General features: G+C 41.7%; 1 protein-coding gene across 1 annotated transcript in view; it reads left to right on the top strand.

The window, feature by feature from the left end:
* Positions 1–21,778, top strand: part of spock1 (SPARC (osteonectin), cwcv and kazal like domains proteoglycan 1) — a 258,148-nt gene that overhangs the window by 145,096 nt on the left and 91,274 nt on the right. The gene's annotated exons all lie outside the window — the stretch shown is intronic.

Raw genomic sequence — 21,778 nt, 5'->3', positions numbered from 1 at the left:
GAGGGAAATTTTTAATTTGTGATATTGGGTTGGGTGCTTGGTGGAGCAGTGCTTAGCACGGTCGCCTCACAGCAAGAAGGTCCTGGGTTTGAGCCCCGGGGTAGGCCAACCTTGGAGGTCGTCCTCTGTGTGGAGTTTGCATGTTCTCCCCGTGTCTGCATGGGTTTCCTCCGGGTGCTACTGTTTCCTCCCACAGTCCAAAGACATGTAAGTCAGGTGAATCGGCTATACTAAATTGTCCCTAGGTGTGTGTGTGTGTGTGTGTGTGTGTGTGTGTGTGTGTGTGTGTGTGTGTGTGTGTCAGCCCTGTGATGGCCTGGCAGCCTGCCCAGGGTGTCTCCCCGCCTGCTGCTCAATGACTTCTGGGATAGGCTCCAGAATCTCTGCGACCCTGAGAGCAGAATAAGCGGTTTGGATCATGGATGGATGGATGATTATTTCAGTTCATGCACTTTGACCCTTCTTTAATGAAGAACGAAATTGGCTGTGTTTTCTTAGCATTGAGCCAATGTGATGCATGTAGCAGAGAGCAGCAAAACCCGCTGGTGGCAGTAGAACAGCAGCACAAAAACGCATACAACTTTATCATAAATGGTCAAACGTGTGAAACGTTTCTTACAGGTTCTCAATATTACAAGCTGCCAACACACACACATATTTACATTACATTTTCTACCCCTTGCAAGTATGACGAGTACAAATGTCATTCTATCCCCCAGAACAAGAAGCCCATCCCAGCAGACATGGAGGACGAGGAACCAAAGCCCTCTCTGTCTCAGGCAAGAGGACCATACAGGATGGTGAGTGTCACCAGTGGGATTTCATTCCTCTTGTTCTCTTACAACCACATTATGTCAATTGGTTTGGACTACAATCTCCTCAACTTAAGAGAGCTCATTGTTTTATTGACTTACCATGAACTTACCTTAAATTAGCCCCCACACAGTTTTACCATCTACAGTATATGTGGTACAATCACGGCCAAGGTTCAACCCTGGGTGACCTCATAATAACTCTTATGTTATCTATCACTGATTTATTTAAGAATTCGTCATTTGTGCCTCATTGACTTCCAATAGAACGAAGATGGACTTAGCAGTGAGACAGTTTTAGAAAATGAGAACATATCCATTCAAATTACAGATAAGACAAGTGTATAATAACTTGCTGAGAACTCAAATTGATCTCCACTGCCTCGTACTCTGTTGAAGTTTCCATAAACAATTGATTGCTATAGTGTCTGGTAAAATTAGCTCTCATCCCTGTTTCAGGTAGAAAGATGTCAGTATGAGGGAGAGAGATAACCAAACTGTCCTGTAAATCTGAGCCTGGTAAAGCATGATTAATGCACAAAGGATGATGAAAGCAAGCCCCCTCAGTAATGTAGATCTTCAGCCAAGGTTAGATTCAGTCCTGACATCATGGTCTGTTAGTTGATGTGAAGAAGAAAGCCACATTATGGGATTTAGCAACATGGCATCAGCATGGGCAGCAATATATGAGATTAAAGACCCTTAACCCAATACAAATTCAAAGTAGCACACATTTATATTTAACGGTGGGGCTTAATTTGACAGAGGTTAACCAGCTGAAGGGGGTGCACTGGGTGTAAATTCTCCTGTTGGATTTTTGGAAATGATATTCTCAGATCTAATATTAAATATGTTTAATTTTCTTCTTATTAGCATAGCAACTATTCCCAAACTGAATAAATGGTATCAGCAATGACCTGGTGAACACAGCAAGAGATAATTAATCTTATAAATGTGTCTTTGGTAGAGCTGCATCACTACCTGGCTCTCAGAAACCAATCTATTACATGTTCTACGGAGCACAGCAGGAAGGCTCGTTTATTTTTTAGTCAGGCTATTGTATAGGAAGAGATTTGAGTTGGTTCAAAGTAGATAAGATAAATAAAATACATATTTGAATATATTCTCCTTGTCCTTTAAAGAATTGATGGCCATTGTTTGAGAAAACGGCAGTTTCCCTACTCACTGTCCTCCATCTAAATGTGATGAAACAACTCAGTGCTCTTCTGCATTCTGTGGCCTTCCATGGTTTTGTCTGTCCTTGGTTAGTCTGCTACAGTGGATAGACTAGATGCTAATGAGAGAAATGTTGCTCAGTACGGGTTTTACCTGAGTGCTGTGTGTGTGTGCGTGCGTGTGTGTGCGCGTGCACATGTGCGTGTGTGAGTGCGTGCGTGCATGCGTGCATATTTCTGTTTCAGTTTCAGTGTGTTTCTGATTGTGTGTTTCATGGATTGCAGTCATTCGGTGGGGTGAATTGAGATTCTTCAGACTGAGTTTGAAAGATGAGGCCTCTGAGAAAAAGTCAGGTTTTAGTTCCAGTATTTCTACAATCACAACATGTTTTGGTCATGTCAAGATGTTCTCTTTGTCTCTGAGCATTTGTCAGCCAGTGTAATAGACAAACACACACTTAAATCACAGCATCAGACTGTGTTGGAGTCACACTGATAAGGTATACAGGCCAACGGATAGACTCCAAGGCCAATAAAGGACGAGATAGAGAGACTGGCAAAATAAACAACCCACATTTCCTGTATATCTAATGCCCCTTCTCCACTGTATGGTACTGGCTCAACTCGACTCTACTCGCTTTACTTTTTGGGATTTCGTTTTCCACTGCAGATAGTATCCCCTCACGGCGAAGCCCCGCTGTTCATTTCCAGGCATGCTGACTATTTTTTTTCTTAAGATGTTATTTATATTTAAATAAATATAACTACATATACATATATTAATATGTATTTTTTATTTATTTATAGTGGTATTTTCATGTCACCTTTTAGTATCGGCTCAGCTCGCTTGGAACCTCGACGGAAGTGGTACCAAAAAAAGTACCTGGTACCAGGTACTATCCCTAATTTTTGCCAAATAGAAAACCAAAAAAAGCGAGTAGAGTTGAGCTGAGTCGTGCCGATACCGTGCAGTGGAAAAGGGGCATAAGTCAGTCCTGGGATTTTTTTGGATTTTGATATAATTTATTGATCCCCATAGGGAAATTACTCTCTGCATTTAACCCATCCTAGCTGTGTAGCTAGGAGCAGTGGGCAGCACCCGGGGACCAACTCCAGTTCATCTTGCCATGCCTCGGTCAGGGGCACAGACAGCAGTATTAACCCTAACATGCATGTCTTTTTTGATGGATGGGTAATCTCATCCTTTCTCCTATAATGCCTCATTCTTGTGTCTTGCTGTCACAATTCTGTGGAGATGAAAAGTGCATCATATAAATGCCTTTGTAATAGTGTCCTAACAATTGAGCAGATTTAAAGATCTTTATTTTTCTTTAGCGTTAGCTAAGAATAGCCCCTGGCAACAACTCATATTCCACCCTCTACAGCCTGGAATAGCACCTTATCTACTCTAGTAGTGTCCACCAATGTATCCTTTTTTAACCTGATTAATTATTTGTAGCCTCCTTCGGTCCGACCATCCATCCATCCATATCTTTACCCACTTAATTTAATTCAGAGTCACACAGGACTGAAGCCGATCCAAGAAAACTGGGCAGAAGGCAGGGAGACACCCTTGAAAGATTGCTAGCCCATCACAGGGCCTACATACATAGTCACTCATGCCTATGGGCAATTTAGAAGTGAAAACATGTTAACTCCTCATAGAGTGCCTAATAATGGTGTACCTGTTCTAATCCAAAAGCTCTGTTCTTTTGTATAATTATTTAGTTATTACATGTGATTTCTGATTCCTAGATTTAGCAAATGCTAACATATAAAAAAAAGTTCAGAGGGAGAGATAGATGAGAAGGGAGAAGAGATAGCAAATATTGGGAAGAGCACTGTGAAATCAAATTTGTATATAATAAAACAACGATAAAAGAAATGAGAGGGAAAGGAAAGCAATGAGGTCAAAAAGAAGAAGAAAGAACAGAAGAAGAAGAAGATATACTTAATATCGTCTTCTTCTTTAAATGGGCTGGCACCATCTTATTTATCTGAGATAATACATCATCATACACCAGTCAGAGCACTCAGGTCAACAAACCGGATGCTCTTACATGTTCCCAGATCCAGGCTAAGAATAAGGGTGACAGAGTCTTTGCAGTGGCTGCCCCTGATCTCTGGAACAACTTACCAGTACACATAAGATCTGCTCAGACCCTAGAGACTTTTAAATCTTTGTTTAAGACCTACCTCTTCTCGCTGGCATTCAATTCAAGTTGAGCTTGACACTGTGATTTTATTGTGCAAATATACTTTTACTCCTATGTTTTATTGTTTACATTTTACATTCTTTATTTTATTATGCCTTCTTTACATATATTTTTATATTCATGTGTGTCACTTATTTTATATTGTATTTTAAGCTTGTGTAGCACTTTGGTTCAACCGTGATTGTTTTAAATGTTCTATATAAATAAACTTGACTTGACTTGACTTGACTTAATCCAAGTGAGGAAATTCATCCTATGCATTTAACAGAGGATGAATTTCCTCACTCAGCCCCTCCAGTCGCAGTGGGCAGCCACCATGCAGTGCCCAGGGACCAACTCCAGTTCTTCTTTCCATTGCCTTGGTCAGAGGCACAGACAGAAGTACTAACCCTAACATGCATGTGTTTGATGGTGGGAGGAAACCGGAGCACCTGGAGAAAACCCATGCAGACACAGGGAGAACATGCAAACTCTACATAGAAAAGACCTGGGACGGCCTGGGGTTCGAACCCAAGACCTTCCGGCTGTGAGGCAACAGTGCTAACCACTGGGCCACAGGAAAACAAGACTCAGATCTGTATTCTGGTGCTGAGCCAGCGGAGCTGCAAACACAAGCTGGGGCCACATGCATAAAACTCTGAATATATTTGTGACTAAACTGTATGTTCGCAAAAAGACAGAAATATGCATACACATTTTTTCGTCAGATTTATAAAGGCGTACATATGCAGGGTTCTGTTTTATCAATCTCGGTCATTGTGTAAATCTACGCATGTGCACAAGCCTGATTTCCATTCCCAACATAAGCCATAAATGGATGTCGAAACTCCCTTAATCAATCATTTGCATATAAAAACGCTATTTGTACTAGAACTTATCAGGCATGGCAGTGAAAAGAACCTCATAGAAGTGTAATTTCACCTTTTGTGAAATTAAGGTGCTTGTCGGAGAAGTCGAAAAAGAAAACGTGTTTTGGGTTTTTTTTTTTGTCAGGGAGAGAATTCAGCTGAGGGGGGCACAGGGACCTTATTGGACAGGCCTGGATCCCCAAGGCCCACCCATAACACCGACGCTTGCAGTTTATAAATGGAAGAAATCAGGCGGTGATAAATTCTTTCCCTATACCTAATTTAAAGGATGAGAGGAACTAATTTTATTGACCAAGTCGAAAGCCAGCCCCAACGCCACTTGCTTTTAATGTATTCATCCTAATCCAATCTCTATTTCAAGTGCACCACGCTACCAGGGCTTGTGTCTCGGTTCACTAACTTACCAAAAATATAGCTGGCACGCCCATGTGCACCCATGCTTGCACCTGCGCCTGTGCCCAGTTTCACGAAAATAGAGCCCAAAATGTGAAGAGGGTTGAAAATCCTGCCAAGGAAATAAAAGAGAGGGAAGAAAAGTTGAAAATAGTGCCGTAAGAAAAGGAGTGACAAGAGACAAAGACATCTGAGAAGCAGAGAGAGGCTTTAAGACAGCTATACAGTGTTGTTGGGTTGCAGTATGGCACCACAACCCTGGAATGCCTCTGGAGGAAGTGTTCAGTAGCCTTGGGCCACAGTGGCCTTGTTGTCATTCGGCTCTGTTTTCATTAGCACAGGTCTAGATGAAAACCTGGTGTCTAGCTGTGAGGAGGAGGATATTTCAGAGACGGTGCCTTAGAATCAGTATGATGATGACTCACTGGCAATGTGTCTCTGCTTCTTATTAGTGGTATGCTTCCCCAGGGTACACCCCAGGGTTGTTCGGGTAAATACATATTAAGACCGGACACAGGTTGGGAGGGAGGTGTTTACTGTGAGTAGGCATACAGAGGAGAGTTAATGATGAGGTACCTGCAGAGTCACTTGCCATGTTTCCATACAAATGTGCAGTAAATTCTGTGTGAACTTTTGAAAAGTTGGAAAAAATATAATGCAAATCTGGTGAGTTAATGTTAGCTGTTTTAAAGGCAAATAAACAATTTCGCTGTTTATAGAGTGATAAAAGACTACACTATCCCAAACTTTTAAGAGAAAACTGATAAGAATTCTGTTTACATCACTTTTTATTGCATAAACTCTTTATCTAACGCTTTACTTTTCCACCTCAAGCAATACTAAAGGCCTTTTTTTTTTAACCTCTCTATAAATAGCTTGTTGTGCCCAGTACTCACATTCTGTGTAGATACATGGATGACACAATGAACCATGGCACATCCACATATGCAGACATGCATTCATATAAACTTGGGCGGCATGGTAGCCCAGTAGTTTGCACTGTTGCCTCACAGCAAGAAGGTCCTGGGTTCGAACCCAGACTGTCCCAGAACCTTTCTGTGTAGAGTTTGCATATGCTCCCCGTGTCTGTGTGGGTTTCCTCTGAGTTCTCCGGTTTCCTCCCACCATCAAAAAGACAAGTATGTTAGGGTTAATACTCCTGTCTGTGCCCCTGATCAAGGCAATGGAAAGAAGAACTGGAGTTGGTCCCCGGGTACTGTAGCTGCCCACTGCTCCTATCCAATAGGATGGGTTAAATGCAGAGAACAAATTTCATTGTGACATGTACAATGATGAAATAAAGTGGCTTTCTTTCCTTTCTTTGCTTTCCTTCTTTCTTATATTTGTAGGGCTCATGTGGACATGTTCATATGTGGATGTGCAAATTCACACACACACACACACACAAGCAGGGACACTGCTTGAATATTAAATCTTGGCAGAGCTCCACAGACAACCTGGTTGCAGCCTAATTATCTGACACTAAAGGTTAGGAACCAGCCCATATGCACCAAAGTAAACAGCTTTCAGAGAAATTGCCGTTGAAGTGGCTCAGAGAAAACAAGCTGCCTCCTGCAAATGTGTGCATCCTTTCATTGAAATTTTCAATGCCTTTGAAGTAGAGGTCAACGGAAGACCAGGTCCTTTTCTGTCAGCAGCTAATGGCCAGTTGTTTCCCACAGAGGTCAGGTTGTTTTCTCAGAGGGAGTTGGACAAAGCAAAGTTGACATTACAAGCGACTGTGTAATAGGAGTAATATAACCTTTGGATGCAAGCGTGCATAAAGTTAACTGAAGTGCAGGCATTAGTTTTAGCTTGTACACCACCAGTGGCTAACTATAAGTTCAACTGCTGCCTTATTTTTTAATCTTTAAATGTGTAAATTGACCAAGACCTTTTATTTCGATGACCAGCCTCATAGGATCATTTCTATCAGAAAAGTCTGAAACTTTGAGAATCACAAAATGTATTGGTAGTGTCTGACTGATTGATGTTGAAAAGCAGATCCATATATATCTCACTCATATTTTTTTTATTTTGATTTTGATATACTTAACTGACCCCTGTAGAGAAATTATGCTCTGCATTTAACCCATCCCAGCTGTGTAGCTAGGAGCAGTGGGCAGCCGCCGTGCAGCACCCAGGGACCAACTCCAGTTCATCTTGCCAGCCCTCGGTCAGGGGCACAGACAGGAGTATAAACCCTAACATGCAATGTATTTTTGATGGTGGGGGAAACCGGAGCACCTGAAGAAAACCCACCGCGGACACGGGGAGAACATGCAAACTCCACACAGAGGACGACCTGGGATAACCCCCAACATTGGACAACCCCGGGGTTCGAACCCAGGACCTTCTTCCTGTGAGGCGACAGCTAATGTTTCCACATTTCCATGAGACTGGCCAAGCAACCATATAGGTTGATTGTCAAGCCTCTGAAAACGACTCATAAGCATTTTTGACTGATTCTCAAGCGCCCCTCACAGTCAAAGAAAGACGTGATCGTTGTTTTAGAGACATTGTCTTGGAAACAACGTGATTAGACGAAGAATGCCGATCAATTTTCTTGAGCGCATGATGACTGCCTCGCATATCCTGCGTCCTTTCGGAGCATTGGTTGTGCACGTCCTCAGAAATTAATGCTACGCGTCCACAAGATGCAATACACACATGAACGGTAGGGGCAGTGTGGCGACAGTAGGCACGTCAGCATCGACAACAATATTGTTTTTGCTACTAGTGCACCCAGTTCACAAGGGCAAAAGACCGCCCACTTCACATCATAGCCAGTGAGTGAGGTGGTCATTTTAAACCATATTCAGGCCACATCGCTCCCATTCTTGCAATGCTTCACTGGCTACCTGTGATGTATAGGATTGATTTTAAACTTACTAGTTACTTTTAAAGCCCTACATGGCCTTGCTCCGACCTATATCACAGATTAGCTCACACCCAATGAGCCTAGCCGCTGCCTGTGCTCCTCAGGTAGGACCTTATTAACTGTTCCCTCTGCCAACCTTGTAACAAAAGGTGGCTGGGTGTTTTCTGTTAGAGCCCCACTGCTGTAGAACTCCCTACCTGAGGTAATTAGGTTAGCAAACTCAGTGCCTTCTTTTAAATTACTTCTCAAAACTTATTTTTACAGGAAGGCTTTTTAGAGTAAATCTGTTGTTGGCCAATTTTATCAGATTCAGTGTTCCATGTTTTATTTATGCTCTTGTGATCTTTATCCTGACTGTTGCACCTTGTTCTGTAAAGCAGATCAGGTCTTATGCTTTATGTTTTGTTTTGGTTTTTTTTTATTTAAAAAAATTGTAGTGTCAACAAAAAAAACAAGAACACATTTATGAAGTAAGCAAATCAATTAATAAATCAACCCAACCATAACAACCAAAGAGAAGAGAGGAGAAGAGGGAAAAAGGGAGGGGATGAGGGCATTAATCAGGAGACAGAGATTGAAGAGAGTTAAAAAAACATCAAAAAGGGTTGCCATCTGCCATTGAAGTTATCAGTTACCTCACACAGTGGATTTGATCTTCTCCAACTTAAGAAATGACATGGTATCCCTGAGCCACAGTGCTGGAGGGAGCTTTGGTAGACTTCCAGTGGAGAAGAAGGTGGCGTCTCGTAAGTAAGGAAGTGAAAGCTAGAACATCTAACTGCTTAGAGGTGACTTGGTAGTAGCCTTCTGGGAGCCCAAATACGGCAATATGGGGAGAGACTTTTTAGTTGATTTGTTTTATAGTTGCTTTATGTTTATCATTTTTTTATCTTCACTGTGTGTACTATTTTATCTTGTATTGTAAAGCACCTTGTAACATGGTTTTGAAAGGTGCTGTATAAATTAACTTTTTTTTTTTTATGGCCATAAAAATTGGTCATTTTCAGATGTTAATACTGGTCATATTTTGGTGTTCCAGCAGTCAACCTATTGGTCATTTCAGAAGCTCATCAGGTAGTTTTCACCTCTCTCTCTGTCTCTCGCTGTCTTTGTTTGAGCACTCTAACCATTTTGCAGATGTGATTGGTTGTTCACCGATGTTGAACTTAATGTGGTTTACCTTTCAATAACGGTAAAATAAAAATAAAAAAATCAGCAATAAGAAACAATTGATTATATGGCTGTGTCTCTTCCTGGCCATTACTTTCAACAGTGTGACTCTCCTTTCTTGCCATGACCACATGTGTGTTCTTGTGTGCATGTCATTTAAATATCCGATCTGTAGAGGATCTTTCAGAGGTTTGTATCATCTTTGCCAGTAGCAAACCGTGATTGTTAAACTTTGGTCCTCTGACCACCCTTTCCCTTGTCAGGAAAAATAAGCAAAATACCAGCCTAGCTTACTGTGGGCCCTCCTGTAGTACTGTAAAAGTTACCTATGATAATTCAAACTCTGAAACAAAAGTTAAGCTGCTAGCCCAGCCTAGCCAATGCAATGAGCAAACAGCACGGAAACAGTGAGAGTCATTACCAAAATAAAAAAAAGCTACTTTCTAAATCAAAATGCAAATCCTTCTTACAAATAATTGCATCATCATCACATAAGCTATGTGCGCACATCAGCGGAGCCATTAGCAACAGACACTTTCAGATCCATGGACAGTGAACAGTGATCATGGCATTTTGGGAACCCACAACCACAAATAAGCAATATTGTTAATAAATAATAGTATTAAATTGGCACAGCAGCCTATTAAATAGATATGTTATGGAAAATATACATAATGACAGCTGAGTTGGTAAATTTGCAGATTGACCGGTAATTATACATAATGAGCGTTTTCCCAAATAAACCTTGAACATACGTATACAAAACAGTGGCAGCAGCGACCAGTCTCAAATCAGTTGGCATGGCAGCCCATTAGATTTTAAATAACAACCAAATTTAGCTCTGGTGCAGGTCTTCCTTTGCCAATTAACTAACATCACTGAAAATTAATCTTGAAAATGTGGATAATAAATTCACAATGATGTCTGTGAGTGTTCTCATTCATCCAGGTCATGGTTATCCAAAGGAGTTGAGTCAAGTGCAACTGGACTTGGTATATATCCGTGAAGACATTTCGCCTCTCATCCAAGAGGCTTCCTCAGTTCGTGCCTTTCTGACTAGACCAAGCTAGTCTGACTGGCTGGTGATGAGACTCAGAATTTATCCTCTTTGGAGTCGTTATCAGAGCTATAGATGTCCATGGCTCTTTTGTGTTCCGATGTTTACCAACGCCCGTCGCTAACAGAGCCATAGATATGAGTGGCTCTTTTGTGTACCGATGTTTAGCCGCGCCCATCGTTATCGAAGCTATTGATTTGCATTTGTTTAGCAGCGACGGTGGTTGGGGGTGTTAGTTTCGACTTCATTATTCAGTGGTCATGAGAGTTGTTGAAGCCGTTAGTGACCGACTGTTGTTTTTGGAAGCTAGGCTTCTTGAGTCTCCTGGGTAGAGATGAAAGGACGGCATTGTAAGTGGGAGATAGCTGGTGTCGCAGACCTCCTCCTCTGTTGAGGGATGGTTTTTCCAGTTTCGCATAGATGCATTCCTTCACCCCTCTTTCAAACCATCTATCTTCTCTGTCCAAAATGTGTAAGTTGCTGTCCTCAAAGGAGTGTGTCTTCTCCTTTAGGTGTAGATAGACTGCTGAGTCTTGTCCTGAGGAGTTTGGCCTTCTGTGTTGGGCCATCCGTTTGTGTAGTGGTTGTTTGGTTTCTCCTATGTATAGGTCAGTGCAATCCTCATTGAATTGTACAGCATGCCAGATTGCTTTTTTGGGTGTGTGGTACACGGGCTTTGGGATGAACCAGTCTTTGTCGGAGTGTGTTGCTGGGTTTGAAGTATACCGGGATGCGGTGTCTCCTGAAAATTCTCCTGAGTTTCTCGGAGACCCCAGAAACATACGGGATGACTGTGCTATTCCTTCTGTTCCTTTTCTCCTCGTCGCTCACCTGGTTGGTCTTTTTGGAACGTGTTGCAGTTTTCACAAAGGTCCAACTAGGGTAGCCGCAGGTTTTTAAAGCTCCCTTCAGGTGTTTGTGTTCTTCCCGTTGGGCCTGAGTGCTGCTGGGCACATTGTCAGCTCTGTGTTGCAGAGTTCTGATGATGCCCAGTTTGTGTTCCAGAGGGTGGTGTGAGTCGAAAAATAGATATTGGTCTTTGTGTGTAGGTTTCCTGTAAACCCCAATGTGGAGGCTCCTGTCTTCCCCAATGTGGACGTCACAGTCCAAGAAGGGCAAACTGTTCTTTGCGTCTTTCCTTGTGAACTTAATGTTCTTGTCCACTGAGTTGATGTGTTTGGTAAACACTTGCACCTCTTGTGTCTGGATTTTGACCCATGTGTCATCCACATATCTGAACCAGTGGCTCGGAGGTGTTCCTCTGAAGAAGTTCACGGCCCTGTGTTCTACCTCTTCCATATATAAGTTGGCCACAATGGGCCAATCCGCAATGATGTACTCCTCACTTGCAGTAGTTACTCGCAGCTTCCATCTTGACTAACAGACTAGGTAGCTAGCTTATTGGCTTTTTTTTTCTTTTTCTTTTTTTTTTCACTAGCTTGTGATTTGTGTCCCCTCACAGCAGGTGGAACTTGTCATAAACTTAGCGAGGACAAAGCCCACCCATTTAGAGGAAAGATGTGACTGGTCAATTTTACTGTCATTTGAAATTACTCTCTCATTGACCTACAATTGCTCAGACCTCTGTAAAATTATAGCTGGACCACCAGTCACAGAGCTGAACCATAGCATTTTCTTCCCAGCAACTTGCAGGAGCCGCAAAATTCTGATAGAAAGACAAAGGGCCTTCTTTCGTTTAACCCTTCACATTCCAACACAACCTGGATAGGCAGGCTTGAAGGGTTTATTTCCTCAGAAACATTTTGTTTAGATGTTGATTGTCAAATTGTGAATTCATAAAATAAAATTAGAATTGATGACTTTTTAAATATTGTTTTTTTTTAGGATATCTGAGGGCCTAGAGGGCCCTGACGGTTCCCCTGTGATCTCTGGTATATCAGATTACCATTATCTCTGTTAGGAATGTCAGCCTCTGCAACTCAAATAGGACAAACTCGTCATAAGCTGCACATAAGCCATGCCTGTGGCTTTAAAGAGAGGAAAAACCTGAGCAAGAGAGAGACAGAGAGAAAATATTTCAAAATGAATTTGAAATAGATGGATCTCTGGACTGCAGATACAAATCCTATGGTCACAAAGACATCTTCAGCATACCTTGTAAAGAATAATCATTCTTGTTTTCCTTGAAACTTTTTCCAAAAGAAGAAGAACAACAAAAATGTGGTATTACTATCCTAATGTTCCTGAAAAAAGCTCCCTCATGCAACATATTTCCATAACTGCTTTCAGTACATTACAGCTTTACACATTGTCTGTGTAACAAATTTGTGACAATAACAAATATTCACCATCTGTAAATGATCAAAAGTCTCTATGAGCTGCTTGTTATAAACAAACAGTAACATTGCATGAAGGAGGCTGCTTGTTTCTAATTCTCTAATTCGCTCTCTCTCGCTCTCTCTCTTGCTCTCTCTCTTGACATTTTCACAGCCATAAGCCACTGTTTTTTCTCTTGACATTTAGATTGAAATGGCCTGTTTGTCTGTTTCCATTCCTCAGTTACTTTCACAATAATATTATTTTGCCATGTTTTCAGTATTTCAATTCTTTGACATTAATTCAGTTCTGTTCCCTCCATCCCTCCAGAGGCTCTTTCTGCTCCATTTTATTGCCATTTTCCCTCTCTTCCCTCCCTTTCTTTTCTGTCATACATCACTCCAGTGCCTCTTCCAGACCAAACAGTCACACCCAGAGGAATACTCACCAAGCAAAGAGAGAAAGGGGGAAACTTCCCTGCAAAATAAGTTCTCTCTGAGGCTGTTTATACCTGGCATTAACATGTGTTTTGGGTGATCCGTTCACAAGTGGACAGCTCTAAGTATGTCAGTTAACACCTGGCATTAGAATGCATCTCCACATGCGTCTCAAGTGATCACTGGTTTTTGTTTTGTTTTTGTTTTGTTTTTGGGGGGGGATTTTCCCCCCTTTTTTCCCAATTGTACTCCAATTACCCCACTCTTGTGAGTCATCCCAGTCACTGCTCCACCCCCTCTGCTGATCCGGGGAGGGATGCAGACTACCATGTCTCCTCCGATACATGTGAAGTCAGTAGCCGCTTCTTTTCACCTTACAGTGAGAAATTTCTCCAGGGGGATGTAGCACATGGGAGGATCACGCTATTCCCCCCAGTTCTTCCTCCCCTCCGAACAGGGACCCCGACCAAACAGAGGAGACATAAGTGCAGTGACCAGGACACATACCCCCATCCAGCTTCCCACCTGCAGACATGACCAATTGTTGTTTTGTTTTGTTTTTTTAAATTGGTGAAAAACAAGCAAATAATAAACACAATACTAGGTTTACAGGACATCATTTTTCACATTTTCTTTTCCCCACCCACCATTCCACCCCACCCAACCCCTGCACTTCAACAAAAACACACAATACAAAGAAAATATAAATATATACATATATGTATATATAAAAAGGGGAAGACATCAATAACCATTGTCTCCCCCTAAGAGATAACATCAAAAACAACCACAACAATAGCAATAATAATAATAATAATAATAAATGAGTGAATTAAATAAGCAAAGATAACAAAATAGAAAATGCTTGTACATGCATTAAAAACATGCGTAACATAAAGAGGGGAAAAAAGGTATGAACAATTGGTAATACACCAAATCAACATGTCAATCTGCCCTCAAACACCGCCTGCACCCCACGAGGCCACAGTCCAAGCTGTATTATATGTATGTGCATACACACGCATATCCCAGAACAATGCACAGTTATCTAAACCAAATCATACATCCACTGCTCTAGTCCAATGGGATAGAGCTCATCATTTCGAAATGAGAGATAAGAGGCTGCCAGTCTTTGTAAAAAAATTTCAGATGAGCCCCGGACAGCAAATTTGATCTTTTCCAGTGTCAGAAATGACATTAAGTGCCGTAGCCAGGGCACGTTTGAGGGGAGTGAGCAATTTTTCCATAGGAGAATACGACGACAGGCAATTAAAGAGGCAAAGGAGATTACATTAATTTCTTCAGGAGTCATTTTAACTCCCTCCTCAAAGACACCAAAGATAGCAATTTGAGGCAATGGGTCCAGATTCAGTTCCAAAATTGCCGATATAAGGTGAAAGAAAGACCTCCAGTATTCCGTCAAACTCGGGCATGACCAGAACATATGAGTCAAGTCTGCTGGTGCCTGAGAGCATATGTCACAAATATCAGAGATTTGGGTAAATTCTTGATAATCTTGCTTTACTAAAATGGATCCTATGAAGGACTCTGAATTGAATGAGACAAAGCCTCGCACAAGAGGAGGATGTGTGTATTGCACGTATTGCAGTGTCTCGCCAATCATCGGACAGAGTGATACTCAGTTCAGTCTCCCAGTCTGTCTTGATCTTATGCAGAGCAGGGGGAGTCGCTGCTGATAAAAGTTTGTATATAAAACAAATATGGCCTTTTATCAAGTCAGAAACTGCAAGAAGATGGTCAATGCCCAAGGCCAGCGGAGCCTGCGGAAATGCTGGGGTGCCGGATTTGGCAAAGTTGTGAATTTGAAAATACCTAAACAGATCAGAATGTTTAAGTTTGAATGTGAAATGTAACTGTGCAAAGCTAGTAAACAGGCCACCAACATAAAGTTCACCCAGACAGGATAGGCCTTGTTTGCACCAGATGGCAAATCTTGAATCAGTCTTGGCTGGTTGAAAGAGTTGATTGTTGCAGATAGGTGTAGCTAGAGGCAGAGAAGTCCAGCTGAACTGTTGCCTAATTAGTTGCCAGATTTTCAAAGTGGTAATTAATATGAGGTTAGAGGAGTGCTGTCTCGGCTTAAATGGAAGACCGTTACACACCAGTGCTTTTAGGGATGAAGAATGACAAGAGTTAGCTTCTAATTGAATCTAGTTATCATCAGTGTCTGAGATCCAAAGTGCAATTTTATGCATGTTAGTGGCCCAGTAATATAATTGAAAATTTGGTAGACCAAGCCCCCCCCCCATATAAAATTTGATTGAAAGAAGTGTTTAGGTAGGTAGGCATTGAAATAAGTACAAGTATCTGGGGAGCAGGTTCATTTTAATGGATTGTACTCTACCTGCTAGGGAGAGGGGTAGGCTGTTCCGTCTCTGCAGAACAGTTTTCACCTTTGCTGTTAGCCATAAGATTCTCACATAGAGAGTGGATTGAAGTAGTAATATTTATTCCTAAGTATTTAAGCCTGGTGCTAGATAATTTGAAGGGAATACTAGACTGGGGTATTTCCTGGGCCAATTGATTAGTAGGAAAGCATTAACTTTTCTGTGTATTTAGATTGTACCCAGAGAAGTTACTAAAGGATTGGGGAGTGGCTAAATATGTGGAATGGAACTTATTGGATCGGAAATGTAAAGGAATAGGTCATCTGCGTAGAGCAATTGATAGAGGTGCAATAACCATGGCAAAAAGGAGGTGGGAAATCGGGCATCCTTGACATGTCCTGGATGAGAGGGGAAATAATTGTGATCGCTGATTGTTGGTGCATACTCAGGCCTGTGGAGAAGCATACAGTAAGCGTGTCTCCGAACCCAAATTGCTTTAATGTGAAGAACAGATGGCTCCACTCAACTTGATCAAGATCTTTTTCTGTATTGAGAGATATAACAACCTCAGGATTAGACAGAGGGGCTGGGGAGTGAATAATGTTAAGAAGTCTCCATATGTTTGTGAAGGAACGATGGATTTCAATAAATCCTGTTTGGTCAATGGAAATTATAGAGGGCAAAATAGTCTCGATTCTACCTGCAAGGACTTTAGCAGGTAGCTTTTTGTCGACATTAAGAAGTGAAATAGGTCGATAAGAAGAGCATAAATTGGGATCTTTTTCCTTTTTAAGGATCAGTGAAATAGAGGCTTGGGTAAGTTTTGGTGGTAGTGTGCCTTTTTGGAGAGTCTTCAAACATGTCTAAAAGCAAAGGTGCTAACTGATTGGAAAATGTCTTATAAAATTCCACAGGGCAGCTATCCAGTCGCGGGAATTTCCCACTCTGCATTAACTTGATGGCATCCATTGTTTCGCTAAGATTTAGCAGTGTCTCTGTGTTTTTGTGCTTTTCCGGTGTTAATTTAGGAATATTGAGTTCATTAAAGAAATTTAACAAGTCAGCATCGTCAGGTGAGTCAGACTTTTATAGATCAAAATAATAGGCTCTGAAAGTCTCATTAATTTCAGACGGGTTAGATGTCAGTGAACCTGAATTATTGGTTATTTGAGAAATTTGTTGTGAGCAGTGCTTGCCCAACCATCTAGCAACTCTTCATTACCAGCCAGTGCCCGTCTAAACTCCTCCCTGAACTCCACACAATAGTCTTCCTTCTTCAACTTCCACCATTTGAGGCTGTTTATACCTGGCATTAACATGTTTTGGGTGATCCAATCACAAGTGGACAGCTCTAAGTATGAATGAATGAATGAATGAATGAATGATTTATTTTGGTCATACATTTGTGTTCATATGCGACAGAGAGAAAAAAAGAAGAAGAAAAAAACATCATCGTACATATTTACATCAGTCCATTTCACACAACAAAACTCAATCAATCAATGACCGAAAAAGGAATAGGCTGAAGCCCAAGGCTTATTGTTGCCTATCCTATACAGCCTTAAGTTAACCTAGAGTACCAAAGTTACAAAAGGAAGAAGAAAAAATTATACTAAATTGTAATCCTTAATTATTTTACATTTTAAAGATTTTCTGAAACTCAACAGCAAGCCACACAGTTTCAACTCACCATAAAGACCATTCCATAACTTGACTCCCAAAACCGAAACACATCTGTATTTTACATTGGTTCTGACTTTACATGTTTCAAAAATGCACAGTCCTCTTAAATTATAGTTTCCTTCTCTCAATTTAAAAAGTTGTTGGATACAAACAGGAAGGCTTTTACTTCTAGCTCGATAAAGTATTTCCAATGTTTTTAAATACACAATATCTTAAGAATTTCAACAAGAAATCCATCACAACTTTATTGATTTTAAGAAAGCATTCTGCAGTGTGACAACAGGCTCTATGGAAAATCATGAGAAAACATAACATGAACGAACACCGAAGCTCTTTATAAAGATTCAAAAAGTGCAGTGCTAGTGGACAGCACACTCGGCGACTGGTTCACTACAACAGTAGGAGTGAGACAAGGTTGTTGACTGTCACTGTGCCTTTTCGATGTATTCCTTGAAGAGATCGTCACCAACGCTATGGGGGGTTTTGAACCAACTGTCACAATCGGCGGAAGAAAAATCACCAACCTTCACTTTGCAGATGACATAGCTCTAATCGCCAGCAACAGGGAAGAACTAGCTGAAAAAACCAGAAGACTGGACAAGGAATAGACCACCATGCCACCCTGACGCCCTCGAGTGACCACTTTTGATCGGCTCTCCCTTCCCCACGCTATATGCAAATAAACACGTACATCACTGTGGCAGAGGTTGTGGTTTAGCCTCGGCTGCTGGAGAGAGGGGCGTGGCTCACGGGAGAGCAGCACGCCGCCCCTTGCGAGTGAATGAATGAAAGACATTATTAAGCAAAGCCTGTGTTAATTACAGAAACGCAAGGAGAGAGGAGTCGAAGCAAAAGGTATTTTAACAAAATGAGACATCCTCGCTCACTCGAGCCTCATTTTAATGCGCCGTCCATTAGTATGACGTATTTTACACCTGTAAGTCATTACTGTGTTCTCATAAAGAAGTGCACTAAAAGAATTAATAAAATAAATCATCCCATATCCCAGCTGCACTTCTTTTCTTTTATTTCCTTTCCACTTTGTTGAGAAGCGCAACAGGTTTTTAAAAAGTGCTACGCAAATAAACGTTATTAATTTGATGTAGATCTGTCTGAAAGCCTTCAGACCCCTGACCTTATATATTGCATTTAAGAAATAGTCTTTTGCGGGTCGCCCTGGTGGCTCACCTGGTTGAGTGCGTGCCACATGGGGCTGGGGCAGCCTGGGTTCAAATCCGGCCCGGGCCCTTTGCTGCATGTCATCCCCTCTCCCCTACCTTTCCTGTCTCTCTCACTACTAACACTATCCAAAAAAGGTGGAAAAAACAATCTAAAAAAAAAAAGTGTGGGTGAATAGTTTCACATTATTACAATGGCATGGACGCACCAAATGCATGTCGTGCCAGATAGAAACAAATGATCATGAAGAGGGAAATTAATTGAGGGAATTATGAGCGTCAAGCTCCGATTGTTTGCCTTCTTTCATTTTGTGCTCAAAATACACAGCAAAAGTTGAAACTCAATTCTTAAAACTCGTCATGTGGGAAAATGTAAATGTCTGAACACTAGAGTTTACAATTCTCAACCTGAACCCTGTCAGGCAGGACCCGGTCACGTCGGTTCAGGCTCGAGATTATTTAATTACTCCAGAGGGTTTGAGAGGATCGGGCTCTGCGCTGCGGTGGATACCGCAGAACTTGAACCTGAAGTTGAACTTGAATGTGCAAACAGGCAGAGGCTCTTACATAGTCGTGGGTCTGATGTGTGTCAGAAATTAAAGACAAGGTAAAAAAAGAAAACTAGACCCAGAGGGTTTATGTCCTTCAATGCAGCCTGGGAAACATGTGCATTAACACTTCAAATGCAATGTAGACAAATGCGTCCCAGACCACCTCCGATTCTCTCTCTCTCCCTCTCTCTCTCTCTCTCTCTCTCTCTCTCTCTCTCTCTCTCTCTCTCTCTCTCTCTCTCTCTCTCTCTGCCCCCAGGTGAGAGAAAAGAAACACCTTTTTAATTAGTGTGTTATGCATTACCTCTATGCTCCCAGGTGAGAGAAGAGAAAAACACCTTTTTAATTAGTGCATCAAACCCTGAAAGTAAAGCTTGTTTTGAAAATAAGAGTAAGAGTTTCTCCTTTGGGGCCAGTTGTTGAAACTCTTATATATTTAATGTTTGACTTGTTTGTTTGTTCCTCAAAAACGAAAAGTGAAGCAATGTGGAGACGAATATGTTCACACACACACACACACACACACACACACACACACACACACACACACACACACACACACACACACACACACACACACACACCTGTGAGACAAGGCCAGTGAGTGCTATTAATTTGAGGAGTCTTTTCTCTCTGACAGGATGTGTTGTCAGCGTGGCCCATGCTATACGTCTATATTTACAATCCAACTGCTGTTTTTAAATCTGGTCTCCATCCACTGTTAGATGACAAAGTAGTCATATTTAATCTTTCACTCAATTCTTATCCTTTCTATCTATTCAAACCCCCCCCCATGCATCCATTCAATTTCTTAACCCACAACAAAGTGAATAAGTGAAGTTTCCATGATGTTTGTTAAAGTGTTTCACCCTTATCTTTTCTTGTAATTGAATATTAAGTCTGAAATATTAAGATTTTGTTGTGAACTTGTACTCTTTTAGGAGCCCAGTTGCGAGTGTTGCAGCAGTTAAGTGGTGATTGGCTTGTTTTTAACCCAAGGATCATTTCCAGACCTTTCTTAAATGAGACTTTGCTGTGCATTTGAAGGCAACCAGGTGGTTTTGCAGTTCGACTTGATGAACAGCATTCCAGCGTGGAGGTAAGATGGCCTTGTCTGTCCTATCACAGACACCTGCTTTGCCGCTGTACATCATTGATGGTGCTCCAGTGATTTACCTGAACTGACCGAAGCTCCGCGAGCGGGGGCGGGAGAGACCTTCCATGCACAAGCTTCACCTGCACAGCAAGTTGTTGTGTTGATTTAAGGCACATTTACCTCAAGAGTCAATTTGATAGGGCGTCCGGGGGCGTGGCGGTCTGTTCCATTGCCTACCAACACAGGGATTGCTGTTTCAAATCCCCGTGTTACCTCCAGCTTGGTTGGGCGTCCCTACAGACACAATTGGCCATGTCTGCAGGTGGGAAGCTGGGTATGGGTATGTGTCCTGATCACTGCACTAGCGCCTCCTCTGGTTGGTCAGGGCGCCTGTTCAGGGGGGAGGGGGAACCTGGGGGGGAATAATGTGATCCTCCCACATGCTACGTCCCCATGGTGAAACTTCTCACTGTCAGGTGAAAAGAAGCGGCTGGCGATTCCACATGTGTCACAGGAGGCAGCCCTCCCTGGATTGGCAGAGAGGGTGGAGCAGTGACCGGGACAGCTTGGAAGAAGGGGGTAATTGGACGGGTACAATTGGGGAGAAAAAGGGGGGAATAATCCGAAAAAAGAAAAAAATACCCACTAAATCAACACAACAGCTCCCCTTGAGAGATTCACTCATACTAGATTTGTCTTTGAACAGTTATAAAGACATTCAGTCTTTATAAGGACAGAATCCAAAACTCTGATGAAGCGATGCGAGCATCAGTAGGTGTACAGTCCAACATACACTTATGACCTTGTGATTTGCCATCTGTGTGAGTGAAGGATGTCAGTGCGTGGTTTGCTGGATTAACCTTAAGATATGAATGAATATCAGTTCAGTTATATGAATTTGTTGATGTGCTCCTAATAGCTAAAATCAGTTTAAGATAATCCTGATAATGCTTTTTTTTTTACATTTTAATGATTAAGTTACTTGAAGAAAAATGTGTTCTGACTAGTTATGGAATAGCAGGAAAGCTAGGCTACAATTCTTATTTTCTCTCCAAGACTATAAATATTACAGCAATCCTTTATAGCCATTTTAAAGTATATTTTTAATATGCATCGATGTGAAGTTTTGGCAGGAGTCTTTTTATTTCCTTATGCCACTGTAGGTGAATGTAATGGTCGATGCTTCTCGCCCTCCTCTGGCAAGCTGAGTTTGGCCTGTGGCTCCTTGAGGGCTCTGCACTGTAGATGTGGTCAGTAAGAGAGAAGTTGAGTGTGAATGTAGATGGACTAGGAAAGTCGATACTTGAATCTACTTCTTCCCCAGTCTGAGCCGTAAATACACTGTGTGCATTGCAAAGACACAGGAAGAGACAGATTGATCACACTGTATATTGTGTTTTCCTTTTTACAATAAGACATTGCACGAGGGTCCAAAAGCCTTACTTATTTCATTTAGAAGGAACAGTTTGTCAAAAAACTGCAAATGAGCATGATACGTGCTACGTAGCAGACATACACATTCAAGAACACGTGCATAGGCCAAATATACTCGGATGTATGCACAGTGCAACGTCACAGCCACGCTGGCAAAGAGCCAACCTCTGTCATCGTTTCCATGATGACACCAGGGTACTG

The sequence above is a fragment of the Lampris incognitus genome, chromosome 1, assembly GCF_029633865.1.
Source record: "Lampris incognitus isolate fLamInc1 chromosome 1, fLamInc1.hap2, whole genome shotgun sequence".
Classification (NCBI taxonomy): domain Eukaryota; kingdom Metazoa; phylum Chordata; class Actinopteri; order Lampriformes; family Lampridae; genus Lampris; species Lampris incognitus.
This window is presented reverse-complemented; position numbering and strand designations above follow the sequence as displayed.